Genomic DNA, 26,988 nt, shown 5'->3' on the forward strand with positions numbered 1-26,988 from the left:
AATAAATCACATTGACATAGAATGCTATAAACACACATACACACGTAACTAGTTACATGTACATAAATTTGCACTTATGGTCACATATATAGAGACACACACTCACATATATATATTTATATATATATATAAATACTATTATATAAATATGTTTATGTATGTATATATATATATATATACATATACAGCGAGAAGACAAAGAGAGAGAGACAGAGAGAGACAGAGAGAGACAGAGACAGAAAAAGAGAGAGAGAGAGACTTAGATAGACAAGGGGCAGGGACGGGCCAAAATCAAAGATAAACGACTTAATAACATATGTTCATGTAGGATGTGCGTTTTTAGAGGGCTGTATCTATCTCTCACTATATATATATATATATATATTATATATATATATATATATATAATACTCTTTTACTCTTTTACTCTTTTACTTGTTTCAGTCATTTGACTGCGGCCATGCTGGAGCACCGCCTTAGTCGACCAAATCGACCCCGGGTCTTATTCTTTGTAAGCCCAGTACTTTTCTATCGGTCTCTTTTGCCGAACCGCTAAGTGACGGGGACGTAAACACACCAGCATCGGCTGTCAAGCAATGCTAGGGGGACAAACACAGACACACATACATATACATATATACGACAGGCTTCTTTCAGTTTCCGTCTACCAAATCCACTCACAAGGCATTGGTCGGCCGGGGCTATAGCAGAAGACACTTGCCCAAGATGCCACGCAGGGGGACTGAACCCGGAACCATGTGGTTGGTTAGCAAGCTACTTACCACACAGCCACTCCTGCGCCTAATATATATATATATATATATATATCGATAGTTATACACATCGATATATATATATATATATATATATATATATAGATAGATAGAAGATAGATAGATAGATAGATAGATAGATAGATAGATAGATAGATAGATAGATAGATAGATGGATAGATAGATAGATAGATAGATAGATAAGCGTCTTTGGACAAAATGTACTTCTTTAATTTCAAAAGATGAAAAGAGAAAAATGTTTAAATAGAAACATAGACAAGAGAAATGAGAAGCTGCAGGCTTAAGAAATTCTTGGTGATGGTTTAAGTATGCGGACACACAAATACACACACTATGCATATTTGTGTGTCTGCTTATGCTGGTGGGTGCTGGTATGGATGCGTGTGATTAAATATATAGATAAAGATGACATAAATTATTGTTGAATCAAAGAAACAAAACCTATCTTCACAATATTCTATTCTGTATTTGAAGCGATTGTTCATTTTGATGGAAGTTCCAGGGAAAATCCTTTCAAAGGCTACAATGCATACAATAGGAATATAAAACATAATTGTTAATAGATGAAATATTTTTAATCTGTACGTTGTGAATAGCGTCGTAAATCTCTAATACATACGTCTTTCTATTCTACGTCAAGTATCCTTTCGTTTTTAATGTATTGTTTAACTCCTGACAAAAGCCGACCATTATTGACAATTCGATATGCCATTCTGAAGAGCACATTGTACTATTTAAACATAGCTGTCGCTGCCGTTGATTATCGGCCCAATTCAGCCCTCAATGAACAAACAACGATCAAAGGCATTTCAGTTGTTGGGGACTGCATTATCTGAAGTGTAGTTCTTTATTGAAAGTAGTGGTGTATGGTTTGTGAGTGTTTATTGTAGTTATTTTTAGAATATCGACCAAAGACACTGAGTCTCCTTCGTAGGATAACTACAACAGGTATATTTACTAGTATCAAATTATATGTGTTAGGTACATGAGTGGTATGTTATGGTTTTATCATTATTTAAACAAATTAGTCTGGTAATGGTGAAGGTTCCAAATTTTACTGCAAGTACCCTCTGTATCACTCCCGCTGTTTCCAATTATATTGATATACATAGGTGTCAATTATATTGATATACAAGTCACGCAAGGCACTGAGTAAGTCAAACATATTACCTTTCCCCTTGAAAAAGACGCGATAAGATTACATGCAATTCAAAATAGTACGTGTTGCCTATACACACTCAAAGTCAATTATTTGTATCATAGATTTTAACATACAAATGAGTACTAAAATGTTACAGTAGACGTTCTCTGTGGAACAAACCAGTTGTAGTTCAGTCTTCCGCCGCTAGAGGCCACTTGACACAACTCTCAGGCATTAGTCTGATTACCGGCTTCGTTGTTTGCAGTCCTACTGCTACGTGCTGCGTCTTCGGTTTGCAGTTCTTCTCCCCAGTTCGTTGATTCTTGCGGAAGCTCAAAAGTAGGGACAGTGTGTCTCCGTGAAATTTTGTTTTCTACTAGAGAAAACGGCAGCTGAAACAGCTGTGATGTTTCAAATAAGTTACAAGAATGCTGCTATGAACAAAACACAAGTTGTTTCCACGCTTCAAGAATGGTCACTTGTCGCTTGAAGACTAATTGCTTTGAGAACGATCGTCAACCTCCCGAACGAATGAAAACAAAATGAAATTTCACAGTAGTGATCTTGGAGGACCGTGACCAAAAATTGACGAACTTGTTGATAAGACTGGTGTGTCCTGGAACTCCTGCCAACGAATTTTGAATGAGAAAGTGTGAATGAAAAGAGTTACAGCAAAGTTTGTGCCTTGCTTGCTCACGGGAGATAAAAAGCAATCACGATTGAATGCGTGTTGAGAACTGAAATAACGGTTAGAAGTTGATCTTGACCTTTTTTCGAAGGTCATTCCTAGTAATGAAAGCTGGTACGTTGTCTTATGTATGTATGCATGTATGTAGATCTTCTATTTTGTGGAACAATTATTATATATCTTCTATTCAGGAGGGAGATGGTTTCCAACAAAGAGACAAGACTCCATCTTTGGGATGTATTTAACACAGACAAAATTCACATTCGGAACTTGAGGAAAGTCTTACATATTTTTACTATTCTACTAACAGATTGCACTGGTAATGCATGAATTAGCCGGTCGATATCCCTTTGCGAAAATCTGTTTATCCAGATTCTCCTCTAAGTATTTGCTAACAAAATCTAATGTTCCAATTATTATTGGTATGAATATGAATTTATATTCAGCATATAAAAGCTAGAGATTTCGAAGCAGTTGTCCATAAATATCCTCTTTTTCTTTGATTTTCAAAGAGATATTTATATCAGCAGGGTAGCTGACTTCTATGACGGTACATATCTTTGTCCCCTATCACAGATAACAATGTCCGGCCTGTTATGTTTACATTTGACAGAAGTTTTGAAGGCAATATCCCACCATAATAGAGGGATTTTCTAAGTTTATTTTCTGACATTTTTTTCTTCCGGATAGCATTGTAAAATGTTTTAGCAATGACATCGTGCCGCATAGGTAAGTATTACTGTGACGAAATTTTAGGACAGCTACTAGTCACATGCGTGATGTCTTCCACAGGAAAATGACATACCCTACACGTGCAGTTTCACCTTTGGATGACAAGAGCGTCACTGTCTCTCTTGTGGTAATCTACTGATCCTGGTTTGCAAACGCATAACCTTCAAAGTGTGATGATGTCGTCTTGTGTCCAAGAGAGGCTGCGCTTCGTGTCAATTCTACTCTTTTCTTCACGATTCCGGGCAACATGCCCATGAATAGTCATTTTTTTTATTTAGTAGGCTGGGTGCTTTCCATCCAGTCCTTCTCTGAGGTAAGAGAGCCTAGTTCGTTTGGGACTGCATAGGAGATCATCATGGAGAGAGTGCTAATTGAGGAGCTCGCTGCCAACTCGTACAATGGTGCACTCATCACTTTTCAGCACTGCAATTATATGTTTATTTTTGCTGCTGTTGTTCAGCGGGTGTTGCCTGAGTGATATCGTACGTCATTCGAAGGCCGTCGTCACTAATTTCAGGCCTCTACCACCACCATTTCTTCTTAGGTAGTGCCATTGTTTCTGTGCAAGTTCCCAGTTGTTGTAAGGATTTTGCGGGTTTTGATATCTATGGAATGGATTTCCACTACAGACTAATGACGTATGTTGGGATCAGCACTGGTATAGCAAATGCTTTGTGGGGTATTGTTTTGTTGCAAGAGGATAGTTCCGATTGCGCAATAACACTACTCTATTATATGGAGAAAGGAGGATCCCTAGATCTTCAGCAATCTTACGCTAAGTCTACATTTAGATTGACCCACAAAACGAGCTCTTTGAAATCTGGACACTTCCAATATTTCTTTTGTACATGGCATAATTAAACAGTCTCATAGAGAATCTGAAACAAAAATGTCCATTAAGAAAAATATATAAGCCTTTATATATATAATATACATTTTTGTGGCTGTGCAGTAAGTAGCTTGCTTACTTCCGGTTACCCAGAATGCAACACTAGTTCGTCTGGAGTGAGAAGACGCGTACTTTGTCTCTGTGAATAGAAAAAAAGAACAAAAAGAAAAATTGTCAATTATGGCTCTCTTTAGCGAGCAAATATATTGTGTTCTCATCACACTAACGGTGAATCAAGAATTTTTGCTTGAAAAGTCTTCGGTGTGGCTATTTTTCGCAAAAAAATTTACAAATGTTACTGGGCGTATCTCGCTAGAAAAATTGGAATTTACATAATTGGAGTATTTCAAGAATAACCCCGACTATTCGATTATCTGTTGTATTATACAAATGATTTCTTGTTTGTTCTATTTGTGAGGTTTTCTTTTATTTTTCCCTTCTTCCATTTTTCTTTCTTTCTAAATTTTGGTTCATTCTTTTCATTATTATAATTTCAGTTTCCTTACCTTCTCTGTTATTTTGTTTTACTTATATTTTTATTCGATTTTAATTTTTTTTTTGGCGGATTGGTTTTTGAACTTCTTTTGAACTGTTTTTTGGACATGGCAGAAAATGAACTTAAAAAGAACTCTGTGTTCGAGTGGGAAATTAACACGCCTAAGCAGTGGTTAAAAGATATGGAGGAGAGGACTTTATTCTAAAGTTCTTGATTCCATCACCGTCTTTGCAAAACCAGTTATAGAAAATGAAGTGAAATATTATTAGTCCTCTGTGAAATACATATCCCGTGGTGTCAATCATGCAACCGTATGGTTGCTGTTTGACAACCGGCAAAAGGCTTGCACATTTGCGAGTCAGCCTTTAGAGGGTAACGAAATTCTGTTCCTCCAGTCGTATTGCGGGAGGAGATTGATAAGTGCCTGGGTATGTGGTTTGCCCCCAGGAACCGAGGCGGGTTGGTTTGAATATACCATCCGACGTGGACTGGCGGATAGCGAGCTCAGGCTCTTAAATGTAAGGGTATTGTCGGGGGGCGATTGGGAAGGGTCAAAAGCAATTTTGACCCTATTGACCGCATCGGCCGCAACAAATCTGTCTTTTCCAGATTTTTTTTTTAAATGGCTGGCTGCAGGTATCCTGTGATAATTGAGGGTCATCTTCCCAAGATTAACTCGTGCCTGCAGCCAGGCCACATTAAGAACTGCCCCCAAGATCATGGTAAGTTCCTGGTACAGTCACTGGATGCCACCTCCCCTACCCGGTCAAAAGGAGAGGTGGATGTGGTTGAGAAGGCTTCAGCCGCCTCAACCCAAAATGGATTAAAAAGGAAGAAGGCGAGCAACAATAGTTGCCCACCGAAGAATCCTAAGGCTTCGGGGGGTAGGGGAGAGACTCCGGACAAAGCGGAAGAGCTCAACTCTCCCGAAGTCAGGAAGAAAAGAAAAAAAAGAATGATGAATGGGTCATCACAGGGGGGAGATGATGTGGCGTCTGCATGTCGCGAAGTTGTGCCACCCACGGCGGAAGAATCGACTCCCACCCTTAAAGATGATGAATTACTGATTTTTTTCTAGAAGGGTGGGAAAGTATAAAAATAGTAGAAGAACATAAAGAGACAGTAGACATGCCCTTCACACGGGATCCCGAATAGTCTCCGAAGATAGCTGTGGAGGTCATAGGGCTTCCCTTGTGAGAAAGGCTTAAAGGATTTGGGAAGGATTGTCGCATATGCCGGGTGGCCCTTACACGACTTAGATGTCCTACATGAGTGAGGCAAGGAAAATGGCGGGATACAGGAACTCAAGCGACATTGAAGTTAATGATGAATATATCGATGGATATATCGATGAGAAGGAGGTGAAAAAGCCTAGTTAGAGGGTTTGAAACTTAATCTTATTGTATTATTGGTAGTGGTTTATAAACTCAATTGTGTGTTTAAAAAAAGAACATGTTAAGTAAGAGGTTTTAATGCCTCCTTCTTGTAAGAGGTTTGAAACCTCATATTGAGTTAAAAAAAAGAAAATATGTTTTCGAGAAAAATCCAATCGGCGGGTGTTGGGTTTCGTCTCTCATTTATTCATTTTATTTCATTTTCATTCATTCATATGTTTGTCCAGTCCGCAAAGCTACACAATCTTTCTACTGTCTATATGACAAATTTTATGAAATAAAGTAGCTTGCTTACCAACCACCTGATTCCAGGTTCATTCCCACTGCGTAGCACCTTGAGCAAGTGTCTTCTATTATAGCCTCTGCCGACCTAATCTTTGTGAGTGGATTTGATTGACGGAAACTGAAAGCAGCCCGTCGTATATATGTATATATGTATGTGTGTGTATGTTTATATGTTTGTGTTTGTCTCCCACAACATCGCCTGACAACCGATGCTGGTGTGTTTACGTGTCCGTAACTTAGCGATTCGGCAAAAGAGATTATAGAATAAGTACTAGGCTTACAAAGAATAAGTTCTGGGTATGATTTGCTCGATTAAAGGCGGTGCTCCAGCATGGCCACAGTCAAAAGTAAAACGATGTTTTATGACGTATCTATTTACTTCTGTCATGTGTGTGTGTGTGTCTGTGTGTGCGTGTGTGTGTGTATCCAAAACTAGGCCTAGTCTGTTGATTCTCGGGATGGACATGGGTCGGTTACCTCAAAAATTAAGAGAATTAAGTGTGTTTTATATATTTCTTGCGAAGTAAGTGCTTCGGTACTCTTAGTCATAAGTTTTCTTTTACAGTATGACATTATGCCGAGCTCTTTATACTGATTCATATATATATATATATATATACATATATATACATATATATATATATATATATATACATACATACACCCACACACACACTCATATATATATATATATATAATATATATATATATATATTATATATATATATATATATATGGGTCCCGGGTTGATTCGGGGTTAACCACAGTAAATAAGGTACTCAATACATAGCAGAGTAAAATTCTACAGGACTAGAACTGTTTCATTCAAGAGAAATCTTCAGGAAGCTGAAGATATATATATATATATATGTGAGTGTGTGTAAGAGAGAATGAAAGAGAGAGATACATGCATGGATGCATACAAACACTTGCCCTAATTATCCCGTAGTAGGTCTGAGCCAGGAAGCAAACGGTTGGGAAGTAACGTTCTTTCCACACATCTACTCCGGGCATATGCACGCATCAATGTCTGCATGTTTGCAAGTATGTATTTATACATATATATACTTATATATATATAATATATATATATATATATATATATATATATATACACATATATATATGTGTGTGTGTGTGTGTGTGTGTGTAACAATTGAAGTAGCACATATCGGGCGCAATAATTTGACACCGTTCTTCAGTTTACACTTGTGTATTTCTAATTCACTTATCTCTGAACATACCCCTCGCGTGTTCTAAACTGCCTTACGTACTGTATATTTAATAAAATACACATATCTGAATTAGTCAATAGCGGATAATATAGTCAGTTGGATTAAGTTGAGTAAATACATCACTGGAATATCATTTTCCTACTACTTCTTTACCGAAGTTGGAATTCGTCTAAAAATTGTTGTGTCTATTCAACTGAATCATGCTTATATATATATATAATATATATATATATATATATACATATACGAGCTTTCAATGACGAAACGTAGAAGAGTGATGAGTCTAAATGTTAATAATTATAAACGTAAAAAATTACTCATTTTTTGCAGAATTTATATAGGGGTAGGGGCTTAAAAGTTCCTGGCTTTTTAGATAAAAGATAATACAGGAGGATCAGTTAATTATCATTTTCTTCAACATATTTCACTCTCAGGTTCATGCCCATATTGCAATAGTCCTTCGTGCCTCAAACCAGTCCTTTCGCGACATTCTTAGAGCCCTGAACTTTTTATCACCCCCGTGTGTATATATATTTAGTTATGTTTGTTTGTGTGTGAGAGAAAGAGAGCGTGGATATGTATGTGTCTTCGTGCATGTGTTTGTTACTCCACCACCGCTTGTCAACCTGTGTTGATGTGTTTCTGTTACCGTAGCATAGCGGTTTGGCAAAATAGTTCGACATAATAAGTTCTGGGCTTAAAAAAATTATTCCTGGGGTTAATTTGTTCTACCAAAAGTCTTCAAGGCGATGCTGCAGAATGAAAGAATTAAAAAAATACGCCAAAGTTCAGAAATGCGCTCACGCACACACACAAATGCACAAACGCACAAACAAGTGTATATATGTATATATATATATATATATATATATATATATATATATCAGTTTCCTAGTGGGGGGTTATTTAGGCAGTAATGTTTTGCTATCTTAGATAATACTGTAAAGAAAGTAAGCAAATAGTGTTGCGTGCGTGGAAAAATACGAAAGAACGATCGTGTACAAAGACTGATATTTCAAAAAGATTTATCCATAAAATAAAACAGATCAACATCTTTGAACACAGCAAAAACATTAGTAAAGCAGATAGGAGCAAAAGGAATTAAGTATGTCATCCTTGTTTGTTTTGTAGGTAATTTGATATTCTTGTAGCTTGTTATGATCCTGCAGAAGAATGTAACGTGAAGACATCACGTATGTAGAAATGGATTAGGAATTGAGTAAAATAAATACGATGAAAAGTTTTATGAAAGAGAAAAGATTGCTTCCAAATTCCCTGCAGGTCAACGAAAGAAACTGATACAAAACTTCTTTCAATTTTGGTAGCACATTTCAATTTTTTTGTTTGTTTGATTGTTTACTTTTCTGTATTTTTAAAGAGAATATACGAAAATATATTTTTATAAGTTATGGTTCGGTTCTATTTACTTTGGATTTCACATTGATCATCTTTTCTTCATATAATCCTTTATGTCGGAGAAAGTTATTTTGTTGTAAGCATTTTATTTTTCATTCACTTGTACTCTGACATTTAAACAAATGAACACACGCAGAATATATAGAATATATAAACTCGCACTCCGTCGGTTACTACGACTAACGCTCCTGTTGATCTTATCTACGGAATATCCTACTCGTAAAATATACGTGCAAGTCACTGGGCAATCCACAAACACGTTTACCCTTAATGTATTTCTCACGGATATTCATCACAACACGGATTGTAATAAGGCTGACTCTTTGTATTACTACTACAAGTTATGTTTTTTTTACCAGCTTAGAGGACTAGAGCAGCGGGAAATAATGTCTCTTGCCCAAAGATACAACGCACCGACAGAGATCGAACTCACAACCTTACGACCGTGAGCCGAACACCCTAACAACTAACCCACGTGCTCAATACTTCACCTACAAATTTATTAAATTGTAGAGTTTGTGGAGGAAGCGCATGGCCTAGTAGTTAGTGTGTTGGACTTATAATCGAAAAATTGTGATTTCAGTTGCTGGACGGAATTGTGTTTTGGGGCAACATATTTCACGTTGCTCCAGTCCACTCAGTTGGCCAAAATGAGTAAACCTGGGACGGACTGGCGTCCCTTCCAAGTGGGAATATATACGCCTCTATGAATCTATATTATTCGGGAAATATCTTTATCCTTTATTCTATAGGGTCGATGGGAGACGGAGGATTTTGTCGGATGCTATGGAATTAATGAGTATCGATATACTAACACACATATTTCCTAATTTATTTATTAAAAATTATACACTATTATCATAAGGATTCAGTGAAGCATGTATTTACAAAAAATAATAATAAAGAAACAAAGAAGAGTGTGAGTCGATTACATTGACCCCAGTGTGCAACTGGGCTTATTTTATCGTCCCCGAAAGTTTGAAATTAAAAGTCGATATCGAATATAGAACATAAAAACGGAACAAATAAGATTATTAATATTTGTCTCAAATTGTGACACAAGGCCAGCAGTTTCGAGGAGGACGTAAGTTGATTACAACGACCACAGTTTTCAACTGGTACTTAGTTCATCGATCCTGAAGTTTGAAAGGCAAAGTCGGACTCGGTGGAATTTTAACTCAGAACGTAATGATGGACGAATATTATCATTAAAGAAGTGCATTATTCCAATTGTTAACATTCTTTTGACTCTTTGTTCCTTCATCCTAATTTTATAGAGCAATTGCATATTAATTTCAATTTACTCCTGCAGTACTCGTAGTTCAGCACAAATTTCTACATTGAAGCTGCCCATCATATTCATAACCGTGACATTAGATAACCTAGTTCACTTTCATAAGACTATCTATGTACATTCGTGAGAACATCCTGAAGAATTACTTCTATATATTCATTTGAGATTACTGTTTCTGCTAGTTAAATCCCATATTTATGTCATCTGTAATTTCTTGTGATTTGGAAGCGAATGTTTCCGCAAAGCTGATCTAAGCACTGATCTGTCTAATACTGCAGATACTTTTAGCATTATTTTTGCCACAATGACAGACATTCGGTCCATGTGTATGAATTAGCAACATGAAATTCGAGGTTGCTGAGGCTTCATAAAGAAATTCTATTCTATGCGCAATAAGACCCTGTAGGAAATTTGATATCACTCTCTAAACATCGAGCAAGTGTTTGTTTATAGATGATATCTAAGGCAAATAATGTAATTATCTTCTGCGTACATTTTTGCCTTTCTTTCTGCTTCACGCATTTGCAAACAAAATGCATTTCCTGAAGCAACGACAGAAATCTCTGCTCAATATTAGTTTACTTCTGTTTTCAATTTCATTTTATGTATCTCTGCCAATGACATCAATATAACTTACGTTGTTTCGTCGTCTATTAGATTTCGAGAGTCTCCAGTGGCCTCTAATACGGTCTGTTGTTCTTCATAAGAGCTGTGGTCAGTAAAACCCATCATATTCTGGGAGATAATAGGTGAGAGGGACGGAAGAGTTATGCATTGATATGCTAAAATATCAATGTCATATTAGTTAACCGGTATTAGATTGTTAATGTGGAATATTCATAGAATCGCATCTGATTTATAAAGACGCATAATCAAAAGTGCAGCAATTATGGTAGATTGACATTCAGAATACAGTTTCTGCGTACATTGCTTCAGGCTGTCAATTTAACTAATGTTACCTTTTCCAGCGAATATTTTTACCATAATCTTATGATGTTAAATCTATTACAAATTAGCCCCGAGGCGTTTTTGTAAATTTGCAATTGAATGCAATTCGTTGGGAGCATATAGAATTTCTGAACCAACAATTATCACATAAATCTTCATCCTGTTTCGAAATATATTTATTTGCTTTATCGTTTGCATTTCTAAATATACCATAGATATTTATCCAATACTGTATATCGAGTTTGGTTGAAAGGCATACCTATTTGGATATAGAAATAACTAATGTCTATATCGTGTGATATTTGTGTGAAATTGTTACTTACATAATATCCTATTTCAATTCTGCGCTGCATGAATAAAAATACATAATTTAAGTATGTTAAACTGTCCGCGATATGCGGTCCTTTAGATATAGTGCAGAACAATGAGTGATTTTCTAATGAATTACGTCGATATACCAATGAAATTAAAGATTATCCCCTATCGTTCTGATTTCTGGATTAATCGAAAAGGATTCTTCCTTCGTAAGCGAGGTACATGATAAGAGTAATACTTACATATAACCATAGAAAAAGCAGATGCAAAGTCATGAGTACATCTAAGTACCGCAAATATATCCAAATAGAAATTCTGTAGCGAACCTCAACACCCGTGTATTCAGTCAGGAAACGCAAGAAAAGTGGTTACCAGTGACGAAGTAAATGGTAATGAATTTACCTCTACTATAAAGATAGATTTTGTTTTCTTGTGTCCTTACTTATAATTGTTTAAAATTTTCCCCTTAAAAGGTATTTTAATATACTCGCCATTGATAAAAGTTTTTGAAACAAAATGCTATCCTTATGTTAGAAGTATATATATATATATATTATATATATAATATATATATAATATATATATATATATGTATGTATGTACAGCTATGAGAGAGAATCCACTATGTGGACGCTCTTACGCTAGATATAGATCCGCAAAGGGACTCAACCACTAAGAATTGTTCTCAAGAAATAATTCAACACAGCAAGAACGTAAGCGAGCAGGACATATGAAAAATAACGAAAATATAGATTAACCCCATACAATTGTTTCACCGTTAATAAATTATGTAATTTATTAACGGTTGAAATATTTGTATGGGGTTAATCTATTTTCGTTATTTTTCATTTGTCCTGTTAGCTTACGTTCTTGTTGTGTTGAATTATTTCTTGAGAACAATTCTTAGTGGTTGAGTCCCTTTGCGGATCTATATCTAGCGTAAGAGCGTCCACAAAGTGGATTCTCTCTCATAGTTGTGTATTATTAATGTTTACTGAATCTCAGTCTTTTATCCGCTAGGCCACTGGTGTTTAAATTGATGTTATCAAATTAATATCCAATTTTGTCAACCTCATTTTGAGTGTAACTATATATATATATATATATATATATATATATATATTAATATATATATATATTATATATATATATATATATATATTATAAACATATATACATATATAGATAGATAGAGAGAGAGAGAGAATTATTTATATATATATATATTATATATATATATAATATATATATATAGATATACAGAAGGCTTAAAGGTTAAAAAATATATATATTTGCGTCAATATGTCTGAAGAATATTAAATTTTTTTCCCCTTACAATGACATAGTTTAGAAGAAAGACCGGTTTCGCGTTTAGCTTTTAAAATTTCTTACGACGTTACGTTTATGTTGAATAGAGTTATCGTTATGTTTATGTTTAAAAGAGTTCTAAATAAGGGGAGGTAATGAGTGATTTTTTTCCGGTGTAAGGGTGATAATCGCTTTTTTTTTTTTTTCCTTTCCCTGGTGTGAATTTCTCTGTATCAGTATGTTGGCATGGTTAAGTCTGGGCTTGTACTTTTCAATGAAGAATGATTCCTTGTTTAGTCTAATTTGTGTTGATGATCCGATAGCACATTGGTAAAATGGAAAGATTAAAAATTGTGGTAGTAGTTGCTTTGCGCATTTCTCAATGTGCTCACTAAAAGGTATCATTCTGTATTCTGGGAATGCAATCTGTTGTCGATGCAGTGTGCATCTACGTCTGAGTGATAGTCCCGTGGATCCCCCGTATCTTGGTGGCAGCCCGAGCATTTTATGACATAAATTATGGGCACTGTCATGCCTTTGGGTGTCAGAAGTGAAAGTAGAGAAATCTGACGTCAGACGTCAACTTCGTGTATTCACGTCGTCTTTCGTTTATTTACGCCGTTTATTTACGTACCACTGAAATGCAAGTAAAAGCTTGTATGTATGTATGTATGTATGTATATATATATACATACATACACATATATATAAATATACATGTATATATACATATATATATATATATTTAATACATACATATATATAATATATACATGTATTTTTACCGCTTTAGTCGCACAAATCGACCCCAGAACTTATTCTATGGTCTTTTTTCTTAACCACTATACATTATATCATACATACAGATAGATAGATAGATACACACACACACATATAATAGATATAAAATGTGTACGTGTGTACATTTTTCAGAAAAAAATTCATACATTTTAATATTAATAGCATTTCTCTTATTTTTTACATGAAGTTTTCGAAAAATGAATTAGAATGTAAAAATCAAATATATCAAATTAATAAACGCAAATTATTAGAATGTAAAAATCAAATATATCAAATTAATAAACGCAAATTATTTTCAAATATCATTTTCAACGGTGAGATTATCAAAATATAAACTTGAAGTTAAGTTTAAAAATAAATGCGATACTCATTCTGTCTGATACTTATGCTCAATACATGGATATAGCTGTCGAATTTGTTCTATCAACTTCCCGATATATCATCCTAAATTCATAGCGCCACATGAATTCGATGAGATGGGTCTGAAGTAAATTCTGGCTGTTCCACATTCTCTCCTATTTCGAGTCTTTACGTGTTTCCATAAACATTCTATGTGGTTGGTTGTGGCAAATGTTACCGGATCAACAAAATTTATAGAATGATTCACGGTCAAATGTCTGTATCCTAGCTGACTGAGTGTATTATACGAACGCCAAAGGTCGGATATTATTGTTGTACCAGGCAATATACGCTCGCGTATAATCTGTAATAGAGTGTCCGCTGTTCGATTTTCAACTGCCACTAAAATACATCTTCTACTATCTCTTTCTAATGCACCAAACACCCATTGCGTTTTAACCCGATGGCCAACATGATATTTTCTCTTAACAAACGCAGTTTCATCTATTTCAACGATTCTATTGGTCCTCCCAGTTTAATATTCTGTGCAACATAATTTCTGCACATACATCGCGGCAAAAATTCCTCCAATCGGTTACCGCTACATTTGCTAAATGACATCCTGTCCTATTCCTTTTGCTATGACATCCTGTCCTATTCCTTTTGCTAAATCTTCTTTGGCCAGGTAAAACAAAATATCTATGATCTGTTGACACTTCAATTTGCTATTTCTAAAAATGTTCCTTTTCTAATTGACACGGATTTTCTACAAGGTCTTCCACACGACCATATTATTTCATCAGATAACTACTTTTTCGTTACTTCTCTCATGGTAGCTCCACACGATGTACATATTTTCTGGGTATTCAAAAGGCCATGTCTCTTAAGCCAATTAATGCTATCTGCTGTTGTAGCAGTGGAGACGGCAATATCGCGGTGACTAATTCCTCTTAAACTTGGATATGCAAAAGCCATATTAAAAATTGTTTAGCACGTGTTGATATCACACTGAAAGTTTCTAACTGAATAATTCCAAAGTTTGATTTACGCACGTGGTGGTCAGTGGTCATTCTGATTGGTGTATGTAATCGCGGTGATGGTCATGGGGGTTCATTTGTGCAGATTTTGGTGTGATTTCTTTTTTAAAAACAATAATGAATAATGCAAGAATAAATATATTCTTGATAATCTCACCGTTGAAAATGATATTTGAAAATAATTTGCGTTTATTAATTTGATATATTTGATTTTTACATTCTAAATAATTTGCGTTTATTAATTTGATATATTTGATTTTTACATTCTAAATTCATTTTTCGAAAACTTCATGTAAAAAATAAGAGAAATGCTATTAATATTTAAAATGTATGAATTTTTTTCTGAAAAATGTACACACGTACACATTTTATATCTATTATATGTGTGTGTGTGTATCTATCTATCTATCTGTATGTATGTATATAATGTATAGTGGTTAAGAAAAAAGACCGATTTGTCGATTTGTGCGACTAAAGGCGGTAAAAATACATGTATATATATATATATGTATGTATTAAATATATATATATATATGTATATATACATGTATATTATATATATGTGTGTATGTATGTATATATATATACATACATACATACATACATACAAGCTTTTACTTGCATTTCAGTGGTACGTAAATAAACGGCGTAAATAAACGAAAGACGACGTAAATACACGAAGTTGACGTCTGACGTCAGATTTCCCTACTTTCACTTCTGACACCCAAAGGCATGACAGTGCCAAATTATGTTTTCAGAGGCACAAGTAAAGTTAGATTTGATCTTGAATTTCTGTCCCTCTTTAAAGAGGAATTCTGATCCTTCTAGCAGGAATATTTTTAATATTCTTCAGACATATTGACGCAAATATATATATATTTGTTAACCTTTAAGCCTTCTGTAGTTTTTTCACTTTTTACTATTTTCTATATATTCAACCACGTACTTTCACAAACCAACTTTCTTATCTATATATATATATATACATGTATGAGTGTGATGTGCATGTGTGTGCGTATGACGCTCAATTGGTAGCCCTAGAAGATATGCTTTGCAAATTTTATCAAGTAAGTGCATTATCACTTGTTATCATCGGTTCTACTGTATAAAAACCCTTCATAAGCTGTCCGCATGTAATCCATTTAATTTCATTGACTTCCTTCCATAACTTATTAAAGTCCTAAACTTTGCTTAATATCAATACACATTTTACATTAAAATTCTGCTGCTATTTATTTCCATAGACACACACACGCGCAAGCATACGCACGCACGCAATCACGCACACATACCCGCGCTCGCAGACACATGCATTCACACACAAACACACACACATATATATATATAGATAGAGGGAAAAGGAGCGAGGGAGAGAGAAAGAAGGATAGAGGGTTATAAAAAGACATGTAGTGAGATGCTCACAGAGAAGAATAAGTCTCATTCATATATCTCATTTAAAACCAAGAAGATAATGGCCATTCCGTTCAAAATGAAATATACCGCCCACATTGTATGTTCAATGGAAGTGAATATAGTTCTGTTTATGCTTTTCCTGCGATTGTAACTTCAAGAAAACTAGATTAAAAATATATTGCTTTAGGTTTTCCTTAAAATGTCACGAACATCATAATCATAATTTTCAGACAACTTGATGTACATAACCCCTTTGATTTTTTACAAAATATTCACTACAAAACCTGGGGCCACCACGTGAAGAATTTTAGTTGGCACCAGAACATATTTTTGAACAGAGGTACTCATTCTTTCGGACTCCATCCAGATGATAACGACAATGATGATGATGATGATGAGGATATATATATATATATATATATATATAAAGGAAATGAAGAAAATGGTGACAAAATAATTTAAGCAAGGGAGAGTGTATTTAATTAGGTGAAAGTTCTTTTTACCGGTTGCACATTTGTTATGCTTATCAAAAGATATTTTTTAAGAGCGATAGAGTTCCTTTCTGATAGATTTTTTTCTCTTATCAGATAAGAGAAAAAAATCTATCAGAAAGGAACTCTATCTCTCTTAAAAAAATATCTTTTGATAAGCATAACAAATGCGCAACCGGTAAAAAGAACTTTCACCTAATTAAATACACTCTCCCTTGCTTAAATTATTTTGTCAGCATTTTCTTCATTTCCTTTTTTTATATATCACAACTCGTGTTCCACATCTCCTTTTTTAAATATATATATATATATAATATATATATATATATATATATAGAGAGAGAGAGAGAGAGAGAGAGAGATAGATACATACATACATACATACATAGATGGGTAGATAGATAGATATAGCTATGTATGATATGTGAGTCTGTGTGTGTGTGTATCAGTTGAATGAAGTTACATGATCTGATTTTCACGTTGTTTTATTATTGAATTCAAAAATTTTACAGTTTCCGATTACCAAATCTACTCACACGGGTCTAGTTAAAGACACCTGCCATTATGCCACGCTGTGAGACTGAACACGGAACCAATGTAAGTGGGTAGTAGGTTAACTTCTAAGAACACACCCACATTACATTACATAAAGTTTTCACTTTCGGTCGGTTATACCTAATTATCATGTTAGTTAAGATGAAATAGATTGGAAACATATCAAAGCAGTTCAACGTTTACATTCGTTACCAGAAATTATTGAATAACAGACGTATCTTTGATGTTATGTGAAACAATTATGCAAACCAGGGTAAAGGCATATATTTCAAATGTCAACAAGGTACATATAGGGTTCGCAATAACAACTTGAGTGTTTTGCATGCAACAAAATGAGAAGTGAGCTATTTCCTTTATTCGTTTGGTTTGTGTTCGTCAAACTAAATCGAGACTTGTGTCGGTAAACAGAATGGAAATCTAATTTGTATACACGTTTTATATAAATTTATAAATAAATTAGAATTTCGTGATTTTATAAAACAAATTCTAGGACAACTTTCGTCCGATAATTCGGATAAAGCTATAAAAGTATAGGTTTGTTGTTGATATTTACAGTTTATTAATGTTCTAACCAATAATGTTGAGGTAAATATTAATTTGGCAGAAAATAGCATTCATTAGAAAGCGAAAAAGAATTCTTTTCATGGCAATTTTTTTATGGCATCGAAATTCAGCGTATGTATTGTTTTACCGAAATTCCTTTCATTAAATACAAAATGATCTTAAATATATATATGTATATTTGTTTTTAAGCGAATTCATGTAGCTAATTTCAACTCACGTATATTTACTATATTTACTAAGGACTGGAGTTATAATTCTTCAATAATTGTACTTCTGTAAAGACTCATTATATTCTTAATGTAAAAGGTTATATTCTATTGTTCTCGGGAAAATAATACGTCATATTGAAATATGTTATCATTTAATGAATTAATTACATGAAAGATTTATATAAAATCAATTGAAAATATTCCATTACCCTTATCAATTTAGTATCGCATTCATACACTCATTTGTTTTATAGAATATGGATAATTGAATATCTGGATACGTTTCTATTCTTTCGCACAATTGATGACATTTTAAATTCTTTTTATGTAAAAACTTCATCATCTCATTCCTAATCAATACCTTTCTTTAGATATGAGTTTCAGTGTGTACATATGTATATATACTTTAATGAATGCATGCACAATGTACGTTGCCTTATGTATTCGTATAAGTGGAAATTGATAAAACAAATTTTCAGGAATTAGCTGCAGAGTCAGAAACAGACTTAATTAAATTTCAGTTACAATAGAAATATATTAAAACTTATGAAACATCACATAGATATCAAGACAATGATTAAAAGTGGTGAGGAAAAACTTACTATATTTCATGTGATTCTCATTCCTTTTTCTCTCTCAGGCGCTGTTTCAATCTTTAATTTTCTATCTGTCTGTCTGTCTGTCTGTCTGTCTATCTATCTATCTATCTATCTATCTATCTATCTATCTATCTATCTATCTATCTATCTATCTATGTACCTATCTATCTATGTCACTATCTCTCTCTCTCCACACACACACACATATATATATATATATATATATACATACAGAGTGGCCCGCAATCTGTTTACAGTGTCAATATTCATACCAACATTTGGGTTGCCTGACTAGATGCGTGATGAGATGCGAGTCACTGATGGGAAAACTCGGAAGATACGGACAAGCACACATAATTTCTATATCAGCAGTGACGTAGATCGTCTCTATCTAAAATGAAAGCAAGGCAACAGAGGCTTAACATCCATTCCTGTGGCAAGATTGTTTAGCCACCGTTTTTCAAAGTGCATCCTTTGACATAGTTTGCATATATAAAGCTGATAACATTATAAGACTTTGAAGACAGCTTCTTCAGCAGCATTCCTTGTTTAAGAACCTTAAATACGTGTCCAAAGAGGTCGCAGAACTCTACAGATCATCCGATAAAAAGATGATCGTATATGAGCAGAAGGCCATGCATGAATATGTTAGTAGAAAGCTCCGACATGATAGTAAAATTTATCATTAAATAGTCTATCATGGACCAAGAAGGGGATTCGACCTCCAACTTTAAACGGTATGTGTTTGCAATCTAGGAACAGTAAATATCAATGAAATACCTGATGCACTAAAGGAAGAGAGATGCAGGAAAAAAAGTAAAATATGACAACCAATGCAGGCTTTGTAGAGTTAACACCGAAGATTTTACCCACATCATAAGCAGTTGTCTGAAAATGTCATATATATATAAACAAAGCAGAAAATAAAGCAGAGTGAGACACGTTGACACATCCGAGATGTTAGTAGCAGCAGAAGAAATTCAATTCATAGTAAATTTGGCAAATATCTTTTAATTGCAATATTGCTTCTAGCAAGTGTGTCTTTGAAACGATCATTGCAACATATCATCATTTGAGAATTACACATAAGAAACAGATAATTCTTATGGCTACGCACATCAATAAATCTTGCTAGCAGTTCTGTGACACGACAATAAGTGAAGTAAAATCTACCACAATTGGTATAAAATCTTCAGTGGAGATAACCTACTCAAATATCTTTCGAAGGCTTACATTTAGAATATTATACGCTATAACAACCTAAACGTTGGACACAAATAAGCTGGAGCTAGAAACACATAAATGTGAAACGTGTATTTACCAGATTCGTCTGCATGACTATATTCTAGTAGTTAATGAGAGGAAATACTGAAGGGAAACAAATATATACAACATAATTTCCTCTCTTGACCAAAAGTAATAAAAATACCCGAAAATATTATTGAACCAAAGAAAATGAATACTATAAAATATATGAAAGGCACGTTGCGTAATGGAACAGAAAGAACCTCAGTACCATAGAATTAGGGAACTTAATAGTTAGACTTGATGTGAAATAAGCACATTGTTTTAAAGAGGCATAATTTCGCCATACATACTTTAATATGAAAATTACATAAACGTATAGTTATGGAAATTATATATCAGAAATTATAGCGAATATTTACTAAGCAACAGAAACACGAATGATTTCCAAAGAAGAAAAACATGGAAATATTTTATTCCAAACCATAGAAAATGAAGTATATAACTACATATAAGAATGGAATGAAAAATTATCTATCTATCTATCTATCTATCTATCTATCTATCTATCTATATATCTATCTATCTATCTATCTATCTATCATCTATCTATCTATCTATCTATCTATCTATCTATCTATCTATCTATCTATCATGTCTCTATATATGTGTTTGTACATATATATATATATATATATATATATATATATATATATATATATATATATGTGTGTGTGTGTGTGTGTGTGTGTGTGTATGTGTGTGTGTTTGTATGTGTGTTCATATATATATATATACATATAAATTTATAAATTTAGGCGCAGAATTGGGTGTAAGGTAAGTAGCTTCTTTACCAAGCACACGGTTCCAGGTTCAGTCCCACTGCGTAGCAACTGGGCAAGTATCTTCTAATATAGCCTCGTGACGGCCAAAACCTTGTGAATGTATTTGAAAGACGGAAACTGAATGAAGCCCGTCGTATATATATATATATATTTATATGTTTGTGTGTCTGTGTTTGTACTCCCAATATCTGGTGCGTTTACGTCCCCATTACTGAGAGGTTCGTGATGAGTGGTCGATAGAATAAGTATTAGGCTTACAAAGAATAAGTCAAGGGGTGAAATTGCTCGTCTAAATGCAGTGCTCCTGCATGGTCGCAGTCAAATAACTGAAACAAATAAAAGAAAACAATGAAACAATATATAAATTTATATATATATATACACTTGATGGTCATTTCTTTCAGGGTGGTGGGATTTGCGTAGGCCAACGAATCTGCGAGCGATATCGTAGGGTGTTCTAATCTCCTGCTAGTGTTGCTCTTGGCGGCAATGTTGAAGTCTAGGCACAGACTATCCGCATCTTGCTCCCATAGACCCCAAACGGTAGAACAAGTGGATGAGGTTTACAACAGATTTAAACACTTGAACCAGCAGATGAAGTGGTATACACGTGGCGGATACACAACAACAGGTGCCACTCGAGACTAAAACTGGGTCACCATCAGTCCGTTGTAGTTTCATAACTGACTTCTGAGAAACTCATTCCATATGTAGCACAGGAAGGTCATGAAATGAAGTGTGTGGATCATTTCCTGGCAAGTTGAGTTCCACCTTATTCAAATTCACGCCATCGGCACGTTCTTCAGTTTAAGCAACACTGAAAGCCACTAAACTTGGGGCTAAGTCGTTTGAAGCACAAGCCCCAGACCGTATCATGTGTAGTGTTCCATCACCAGTGGAACCCAAAATTTCGAAGCTTCCATTTGATAAAAAGGAAGAAATCAACCACCAGGTGGCAAATGTCATTGACTCTTCCATTCAAAAATTGGTCTACCTAGTCATAAATGCTATCACCTTAAATAAGCGATAAGCAAAGAAGAAATTAAATTCATGAATACGAGACATAGCCAGTGATTTATATTTGTATGCGTGTGTGCGTGTGTGTGTCTGTGCATGCGTGTGTTGTGTGCATATGACTGGCGTATAGAAATGATTGGGACAGGGAAAGTTAAATATGCGTTAAGTTATAAACACAATAAAATAGATCTTTATACCTAGACTATATAAACTGATAGAATTAGAAACTGCGTATATCGCGTTGATGTATTGATTAGAAATATTTCATATTCCTTTTGATGGCATGTTTGGCCAATTTAGCTCAGTCACGGGGAATATGCAGATTACTCCAAGTGAAACTAGTAACAATATCTTTGAAACGAAAGCTATTCTTTCGGATATTTTTTCTGCATGAGGCATGTACAGAAAGCATGCTTTTGTGAGTAATAGATAATGTATTGTATAAGCTCCTAGGAAAAAATGTAGAACTAGATCTTGGCTACAACAAAAGCAACTTAGTCTAATACCATAGAAAAATATATTCAAATAAAATGCAAATGTTTTGAAATTTTGAGAGTTCATTTAATGTAACCATGAATAAATTCAAGGTAAAGTGCATCTGAAAATACTGAATAATGAAATTTAAAAATGCATAGTTCAATGATAATAATAATAATAATAATAATAATAATCGAATGTTATGTACATCCTTTTGTCCATCTATCTTTCTATATAAGTATGTGTGTGCGTGTAAGTTTGTGTGTGAATGTATGAGTTTGTGGTTGTGTGTGCGAGTAACGTTGTGCGTAAGTGTATGAGTTTCTTTGTGCGTGCATGTGTACCAGTGAGTGTGTGTGTGTGTGTGTGTGTGTGTGTGTGTATGTGTATGTGTGTATGTGGGTGCACGTCCACCAAATAGATTTAAAGATGGAATATATGTTGCAGCATACCATTTCAATACACAGATTTTCTAACATTTCTGATCATCTATATTTCAGATGATAGTCATGATAGTGTGTTAGTAATGTTGAAAGTTAAATTAGAATTTTATCTACTGTCATGTTCTTAGATCAAAGGGTCTACTTCATTTCCATTACGATGAAATAACATACAAGAAAAGATATGTATATATATACACACACATGTACCGATAAGCAAACATTCATACACACATATAGATCTATGCATATATACATATTTATGTGTATAGGTTAAGATAAATGCATATATATTCTTACACACATACATAATTATGTTTATACATTTACACATATAACCTAAATCGTTCCGTTATTCATATGTACATATGCATGTCCATGTTAAAGTGTGCATTAGGTATAAACCATTGTTTTTGAAGTTTAATTGATGAAATACAAGAGATGGTAAATAATTCTGGAATTCATTCTTTTTCCTTACAACATGAAAATAAAGTAGAATTGACATGGAAAGGTACGTTTATATATAGAAATTATTTTGAAAATAATATCCCTTTTGGAATTTTGAATATAATTTACAGCAAATATAAAGGCAATATATATTGATTTTAGTGAAATCAATTATAATAATGATTTATTACTTTAGTAGAGTAGACGGTATTCTGCAGAATAATTTACAACTTTTTTTTTTATTAATATTAGTTTATTTGCACGCTTACAGAAAACTATTCACATACATAATCTATTGAAAAAAAGACATCAAACCATTTTCATTCACAAAGACACAAACGGTCGTAGAAAACCTTTTACACAAAAACATCATATTTTCGAACAACTTATTTAGCGATGTAGATACTTTAGATAATGAAGGAATGCTGTACGTATTTATACGCATTTATACTAATATAAGGAGGCAGGGAGATACATTTAGATATAGCATGTATGATCTGGAACTATTCAATATTCTATAAAAGAACATTGTAAGTGGTTTGAATTTAATAGGAAAACTACATTGTTTTTCTAATAATTTTTTCCAGTATGTTATTTCAATTTACTATTTTGAATAGTCTATGTACGATTCAATTTCCCAGTACTCAAAACTCACCTAATACTAATATACAAATACATACCCACAGGGAAATATGCACTTAAATTTACACACATACACACACACAGACAATGTATATGTATATATATATATATATATATATATATATATATATATACATATCTTTAAAGGTAGCTAGATATAGATGTAGATTTATAAATAGCTTTTATCGTTTGTTTCTTTCAGACATTTAGAATGTGGCCACGAACCGCCTTGGAGAACTTGAATCGATCATATCGACCCCGGTAATTGTTTTTTAAAGCCTAGTACTTATTCTATCGCTTCCTTTTGCAGAACCGCTATGTTACGGTGACTTAGACACAGAAATATACATATATGTATGCACGTATATATAGGTATATATATATGTATATATATATATATATATATATATTATATATATATATATATATATATATATATATATATATATATATATAATGACTGCCCCCTCGTTATCGAGTATGGCCATTGCACGAAACTTAACTTACTGGTGCTGTGATCGAATGTGACTTTTTAGCCCAGCTAAAGATCTACAATGTCTTGTACAAAATTGGCAACTAAAACCTTTACTGGTAATAAGCGGGTGTAGTTGTAACTGGGCTTTATGTACCTTTGAATGTCGTTTAAGTCCTCCTGCCGAATTACACTCTCTTCCACATGCCCGACAGATATGATTAGTATGGTGTGTTACACCACTACCAGTGGCCAGATTGTCACTCATCTGTCTCGTTTTATGACTACGAAGATGATTCATGGGTCCAGCTTTACTGAGGCAGGGTCTTGCACAGACATTGAATGTCAGAATCAAATGAAGGCCCTTCCCTTCTGGAAGCGTAACAGCGATGCCCTTCCTGACATCCCTCCTTACTTTCTCATGTGCAACTCGAGATTTCTCAAACGAGGCTGTCCCTTCATGCACAATCCTTCTCCACCTGCTACGATCAATAGGTATGCCTTCCCATGTGTCAGGAGAGATGCAAGCATCTCTTAAGGAAGCCTTCAGCAAGTCCTTATACCTCTTTTTTGTTTATGTGGAGGTCGTTCTCCTTTAGCTAACTCTCCATAAAAGAGTTGTTTTGGCATCCCTGAATCCTTCATTCTGACCAGATGACCACTCCATCTGACCCTTTGTTTAAGACAAGAGCTTCTATACTTTCACACCGAGAGCCTTCGAGTATTTCATGATCACTGATGCGGTCCTTCCACTTAATGCTATAGTTCCGTCTGAGGCACATCTGATGGAAACGTTCCAGTTGTTTAAGGTGGTATCGATATGTGACCCACGTCTCGCAGGCATAGAGAAGAGAAGGGAGCACACATGCCTTGTACACCTTTATCTTTCTTTTTCTACATATGTCTCGCCGACTCCTGAGGCGCTTTTCTAGCCTTCCGAAAGCAACACTTGCTTTCCTAATTCTATATGGAATTTCATCATCCACATTGCCATATCTATTAATAGTACTTCCCAGGTAGACAAACTGATCGACTACATCAAGTCGTTTACCATTCACATAGATATTTGGTACACTATACTGCTTACCAGGGGCAAGTTGATGCATGACAACAGTTTTCTTGAGATTGACTGTTAATCCTAAGGCAGTGCAAGCCTCAGAGAATGCATTCAAAATGTGTTGCATATGAATCTCTGTGTGTGCTACTAGCTCACAATCATCAGCATACAAAAGGTCTCTTATGATAGAGGTAAATATCTTTGTTTTTGCAGCAAGGCGCCTGACATTAAATATGCTGCCAGAGGTTCGATAATGGACGTAAACACCGTATCTGCAGTTTCTGAATGCAATACAGAACACCATCGCGAAATATATGGAAAATAGGGTCGGTGCCAGAATATCCCCCTGTTTCACTCCATTTTGTGTTGAAATGGGCTCCGACATCCTCCCTCTAACATTCACCCTACCATTCATGTCTTCATGAAAAGACCTAACCAAAGCAAGGAACTTTTCCGGACACCCAAGTTTCTGGAGGACTTTCCACAATGCTTTTCTATTGACGGTATCAAAGGCTTTTGTCAGATCGACAAACACCTGATGCAAATCCAAACCCTGTTCCACCCACTTTTCCTGAAGCTGTCTAGCTGAAAATATCATATCAGCAGTGCCACGTCCCACACGAAAGCTAGATTGACTTTCTGGACGAACACAATCTGCAATGTATTTCAGCAGACGATCCAGAAGTATCCTGCATAAAACCTTTCCTACAGCAGACAGCAATGATACTCCCCTATAATCATTCCTGTTGCCCTTTTCCTTATACAGGACCACCATTACTGCATCTCCCCAGTCTTCAGGTACAGATTCACTAGTCCATACCTTACCAAACAAAGAGTGAAGTTTCTGCAGAATTTTCTCACCACCATGCTGTAACAACTCCGCATGTATGCCATTCATACCCGGAGACGTTCCATTATTCAACCTTGAGACAGCCATTGCAACTTATTCCAGCTTTGGTGGTTCTGCGAGTGCTGCCTTCACAGGTAATCCAGGGATGAGATTGAGAACATCCTCACTAACTACAGACTGCTGATTCAAACGTTCATCAAAGTGTTCTTGCCACCTTCGCAGAATTCCTTGTGAATCACGAAGAAGTTCTTTACCATCCCTGCTTCGAATTGGTGTCATCAGTGGAGACGTCGGTCCATAAACTTCTCGCAAGAGACCATTCAGCTTTGTGTTATTGGAATCTGATGCCGCCTGTATCTCGTCAGCCTTCTTACTCCACCACGTATCCCTCATCTGAGAGAGATTTTACCTCACACGTGATTTTACATCCTTGAGTTCACTATGCAGCACTTCACTTTCTTTGTATCAATCCCAGATCTTTCTTGCCCAAATCATAAACTGACTTTTTAAGGGTCGGCCAATCCTACCCAATATCTGCAGCATTCATTTCCTC

This window comes from Octopus sinensis, linkage group LG2 (assembly GCF_006345805.1).
Source record: "Octopus sinensis linkage group LG2, ASM634580v1, whole genome shotgun sequence".
Classification (NCBI taxonomy): Eukaryota; Metazoa; Mollusca; class Cephalopoda; order Octopoda; family Octopodidae; genus Octopus; species Octopus sinensis.